Raw genomic sequence first — 6,000 nt, 5'->3', positions numbered from 1 at the left:
ACACAGTCTCTACTCTACCTTCAGCTACATGTTATTTTTTTTTATATTCCCTTCTGAAATACTTATATATTCAGGCATGAACAGAGGACGGCCTCAGATGCCCTCATCAGAAAACATTAAATGCTAAATGTACACAGTAATTCACTTGTTCTTAGAGAACTTCCTATGAAGCTGTTGCACAAATCCAAAATAACAGCAGCAAGAACTCCTTCACAGTTTATATGCCTCATGACATCCTGACTTTTTACTCCTGTGGACAGAAATAGTCAGAATTTTAGCCAATATTTTTTACCTGTGTTTTTGGAATAGCATAACGTTATAGATGCTAGGGGAAAAAAAAATATGTGCTCATGTGCCACAGAAGCCAGGTAGCAAAGAGTCTTGTGGGGGAGCGGGGGGAACACATTCTGAGGAACTGCAAGTGTCAGGCTTGCTAGCGGTTGGGCTTCTGTGGAGAAAAGCACCAAGAAGGCTTCTGAAAATAAGTCAGAGAAAATTTTAGTAGAGATTTCCTCAACCTCACGCAGCCAGGCTCTGGGCTGAGTAAGAGACTGCACCTGGCTGTGCTCAGTGTGAAATGGCACGTGCAGAGAAAATAGCCATGAAATGTCCGTGTGAATACACAAAGTTTTGCTGAGGTTGACGAGGGACTCGTTGCTCTACATTTGAATGCAATGGGATTGCAAAAACCCTCTCTGAAAACAAAAGGCAGCTTCCCAATAGTAGCAGCATTTTCAGGTCCTTAAAACATTATGAACTGAGTTAAAAGGTGCCCTCACTTTGCAACTACGGATTTTTGGGTGCCCTGCTCCTGGGGAACACCCATGTGTGAGTTCACATCACACCTCACCTGAACCCATGAGCAACTCAACCACTCCCAGCTTTCAAAGACCTGGGAAAGCATGCCCTTAAAGCAACATCATCAACAGAAATACAGAGAATACAATTGTGCTGCTGCCCCACAAATGCGCTACTGCATAAACAGCATTTTTGCTGTTTATTTTTGCTATTTAAACCGATGGGAAGTGATACCGAAACAAGCAGTGGGTCACCACTTCCCCTGACCAAGCCCCCGGTGTGCGGCAGGAGGGAATAGGGCTCTTTTTGCTGGGTTTTCTCAGCAGGTTCAGCATACTGCTTCTCCCTTACCTGGCTACTGCTGTAAAAGATAATGAAAGATGTGGCTATAAATACATTAGCAACACAAGGAGGGGTAAGCAGAATCTCTGTCCTTCAGTGGATGTGGGGGAAACGTGGTGACAAAGGATGAGGAAAGGGCTGAGGTACGTAACGCTTTCTTTGCCTCAGTTGTTCTCCAGGTACTCAGCCCCCCTGAGATGGAAGACAGGGACGAGGAGCAGAATGAAGCCCCCACAGCCCAGGAGGTCAGTGCCCGGCTGCTCCACTTAGACACACACCCGTCTATGGGGCCAGACGGGATCCACTGAGGTTACTGAGGGAGCTGGTGAAGGAGCTCGCCAAGCCGCTCTCCATCATTTATCAACAGTCCTGGCTGACTGGGGAGGTGCCAGAAGATGGGAGGTTAGTCAGTGTGATGTCCACCTACAAGAAGGGCAGGAAGGAGGACCTGGCCAACTACAGGCCTGTCAGCCTCCACGCGGGGAAGCTTACAGAGCAGGTCACCCTGAGCACTGTCACACGGCACATGCAGAACAACCGGGGGATCGGGCCCCGCCAGCGCGGGGTCGTGAAAGGCAGGTCCTCCTTGACAAACCCGATCTCCTCCTACGACAAGGCGACCCGCTGAGCGGGTGAGGGGAGGCCGCGTGTGCTGCCCACCCGGAGCCCAGCGGAGCCTTTGGCCCGTCTCCCCCAGCACCCCCTGTGCCAGCGGCTGCTGCCGGCCGGGCGGGCGAGCTCTGCGCTGGGGTCAAAGCTGCCCGGGCGGCCGAGCCCGAAGCGCGGGGGTGGATGGAGCCACCTCCCGGGGGCGCCGGGCACACGGGGTGCTCCCAGGGCTCCGTGCTGGGGCCAGCCCTGTGCCATGGCTCTGCCCACGGCCTGGGCCAGGGGGGCAGCGCCCTCAGCCAGCTGCAGGGGACCCCGGCCGGGGATGGGGCACAAGGCTGGGGGGGCGGCGGGGGGAGCGGGGGGGTTCAGCCCGGAGAGGAGGGGGCTCGGGGGGGGCCTGATCCCTCCCTACAGCTGCCTGGCAGGGGCCGTAGCGAGGTGGGTGTTGGTCTCTTCTCCCAGGTAACGGGCGACAGAGTAAGAAAAAACAGCCCCAGGTTGCGCCGGGGAGGTTTAGATGGGATTTTAGGAAAAATGTCTTCACTGCACGGGCTGTTGGCACTGGCACAGGCTGCCCAGGGACGGGGCTGAGTCACCATCCCCGGAGGTGTTGAGAAGACGTGTGGATGTCACACCTGGGGACAGGGTTTAGTGGTGGGCTTGGCAGAGTTACGTTAACGATTGGACTCGATGATCTTCAGGGTCTTTTACAACCTAAACAACTTTATGATTCTATGATTTCAACTCACTGGTTTACTGATTTTTTTATTTTTTTCCCTTTAAGACATAAATAGTTTGGAAAACACTTTGGTAGGCGTGCAAGCTGGGTCTAGCCAGAAATGGTAGACCAACCTTCTCATGTAAGTAAGAAAAGACTAAGTGTGTTATTGACCAAATTTTGAGTAGGGTCCTTAGAAATATGTTTACCACTAAGTTGCTGGGCTCACACAAGAATTTCTAGTCAAAACAACAGGTATGAGAAAGCGGTGAAATGATGGAGCAGTTCCAGAACAGGCCATATCCTCTGATTACTTTATTTACCTGGAAAGCGGTAGCTTAGGACCCTGATTTGGAACTAGAACTAGGTGGGGGCTACATTTATTTATATGGTTATATATATACACATATACATATGATTATATGTGTATATGATTACATGTAACTGATGATATACTTATGTATGCAAAATTAAATAGCTCCATTCATAGAAAAACATATGTCAATATACATCGAGCCGAAGACTGTAAATTAGTCAGTTATTTTCACCAGAAAAAGATGAAGAAATAAATCTGTGGTTCTTGTAGTTGGTTTCGATCTGCACTGGAACAAAAGAAAGCAGTTAATGGGGTAGGAGCAAATGGCAAAAAGGCAATGGATGGTGGAAAAGCCTTAGAAAATACACTAGCCCTGTGACTAGTGAGCTGACCTCAGACATGGCACACCTGAGTTTGACTCCCACCTCCTAGCCACAAAATTCCTACGTATGCTGGAATCTCTTCTCTTATCATTTACAATATTGAGCATCTTGGCTTCATCTTGACACAAATGAAATTAAGTGCCAAGCATTGTTTTGTTTGTTTGCTTCTTTTTTAAATTACATACCACTTTTTCCTACCAAGCCTGCTCCTTTGCATTCACTCCTAAACGCATCAGGCTCTTCCTGGAGTGCCAGAAACAGTGTCTGGTTTTTCTAGTTTTTCCTCTTCTAGAAAATCCTTTATACTTGAAGAACCACAAACCTTTTAATCCTTCTCTTGATGTTTGAAATGTCTTATGTAACCTTTAATAAAATTATGGCTATGCAAATCTGCCAAATACTGCCCAGACTTGTGGGTGGTAGCTTGGGCTAGGAGTCTTGTGGTTCTCGGCTACCAGCACATGTTATAAGTGAGGAGGAGTATCTCAGGTTTTGGACTCTGGTAGGGTGTTCTTCACAGTTCCCTGAGCGGAAGGGATTTCCCCAGTTGTTCTGAGAACAAGAAGACACAAAACAAGAGTATTCTGGAGCGGAGTTGAGCTCCATGCTGCCTTACTGCACTCCAGAGGGTCGGTAAATCCAGCCACTGGTGGACACTTATTCCATCATCTACCGCATAATAAACTTGTGTTGTAGCTACATATGAATACCCTTTCACCCGGAGGACATCACAGAATAACATCTAGTAACCTGTTTAAGTTGACCATTTTGAGGATCATTACACCTGCAGAGATAGGACATTTCACTATGTGTTAGACCATTCTGTAAGTTTTAATGTGCGGTGAGTTTTACAGGTATGTGCTCACTTTAAGAAGTGTGGATTTTTGCTATAAGAACAAAGATAAAACAATAAATATCACCATTATGATCATGCTTAATACTAAACCTTCTTTACTCTTCCAGCTAACTCACCTTTTCCTTTTTTTATTAAGCTAGAATGTCCGTAGCATCAAGACATCCAAGTCATAAGCAAAAGCACAATGCTGCTGAACATTACTGATATTATTATATATTTATACATATAATATTTTAAATTAAACTTCTTCTGAGGAGTTCTCCTCAGGAGGAGAAATACTTTTGAGAGAGGTCTCTTTGGGCACTGCCAGCAACCTGCAGAAAAGCAGGACTTCCCACATCCACTCCACTGGCGTCCCTGCGAGGTTCCTAAGCACTTTCTGACAAGCGTAACAGCAATAGGAAGCAAGCTTTAGTCTTTATGGGATTCCCACTTGGAAAGGAAAACTCAATGGATAAATAAATCATGTCCAAATTCAAAGATCCTTGCCAATTTGGCAAGATGGTTCATTGGTCAGGTTGTGAACTAGGTGGTATTATAAAACAAGGCAAACTGAGTGAGTCTAGATGTATATTGTCTCCAGCTGAATGTTGTCGTTTTAAACCCCTTGTGCTCTAAAATCTACGCTGTCCCTTTACAGCATGCACTGTCTTCAATGATGCAGTTCTTTTTAGCTGTGGAGGAAAACTAGTGGCAACAGGACAAGATTAGCTGCCCTCAGATTTTAGTGTTCTGTATGTTTCTTGTGTGGCTCAGTGCAAAATCCTTTTTTATTTCTTGCTAAACAGAAATGGCAGGGTGTGGAGAAGAGGCGGTGTGTTTGCACTCCAGAGGATGGGAACTGGCTGTACTCCTTTTGAACCACCATAAATTACCAGGAGCACAGGAGAGAAATGAAAACTACTTCGAGTCTTCCCTGAGTAGTTGAGAGATGGTTTGTTACATTTTATTTTATTTTCTGTTAATATTAGGGGCTGCAGATTCATTGTCATAAAGCTCTCGGCATCTGGGGGGTAAAGCCTGAATCTCAGCAGGGTTTCTACATGTAAATTCAGGGTTTCTATATGTGTATTTGCTAACACAATCTTAAGGATGTCTTCAGGTCCAAGATCCATTCAGGATTCTAGATCAGTTTATCTACTGATCTTTTTACATTTGTATTTTCTTAGTATTTTTAAATGAAAGCATTTTACTACTGCTTGCCTCCTGACTTTAAAGAGTATGTACTCGGTATACAAAGACATCTTAGATATTTTCATAATGTTTACTTTCTAACTGTGTAAGCCAAAACCAGACAATATGACAGGCTTGAAAAATAAATCCACATCTATCTTTCTGAAGTATAAAAAATACCAATTTCAACGTACTCTTATATTTCAAGATCACCTTAAAAAAAAAAAAAAAGACAGAAATGAAAGACTACTTTAAAAAGGGTGTTTATATCATATTGGCTTACGTTGATGAGACTACATGGAGAAGTAAGAATTTTCAGACCATTTAAACAGGCACATAATCTGCCATAGACTGCTGCACTGTACTTTGTAGAGAGTTACTGCTAGGATTAGGTAAATGTACAACAAGAAGACTGTAAATTCTTTCCTATTTAATGAAAAGGGTAAGACTGAATGACATTTCCATTCTCTTGTAGATGTTTCTGCCTCGATGGGTGTTTCCATTCCTGTTCTGCCATGGTTTTTACTGGAGTAATGCTGAACTAGTTGTGGATGAAGGTAATTCTTGGTTGTTGGAAAGCTGCTAGAAGAGCTTCTCAGGGCAAGTGATAGAAACTTCTTGAGAACACTGGGACTGAATGTTATCATGGCAGCATAAGAGGCTCTAAAATCATAAAAAGTAGAGTTAAAACGCAGACACCAGACCTGAGTGTGTTGGAGGCTTATGTAGCTTAAAAAGCAGGTATGTGCAATTGAAAATAAACAGTACAAAGCAGAACATAGATTTAGGTCTTCTGAGGAGA

This window comes from Falco cherrug, chromosome 10 (genome assembly GCF_023634085.1).
Source record: "Falco cherrug isolate bFalChe1 chromosome 10, bFalChe1.pri, whole genome shotgun sequence".
Classification (NCBI taxonomy): domain Eukaryota; kingdom Metazoa; phylum Chordata; class Aves; order Falconiformes; family Falconidae; genus Falco; species Falco cherrug.
Note: the sequence above shows the minus strand (reverse complement) of the source record.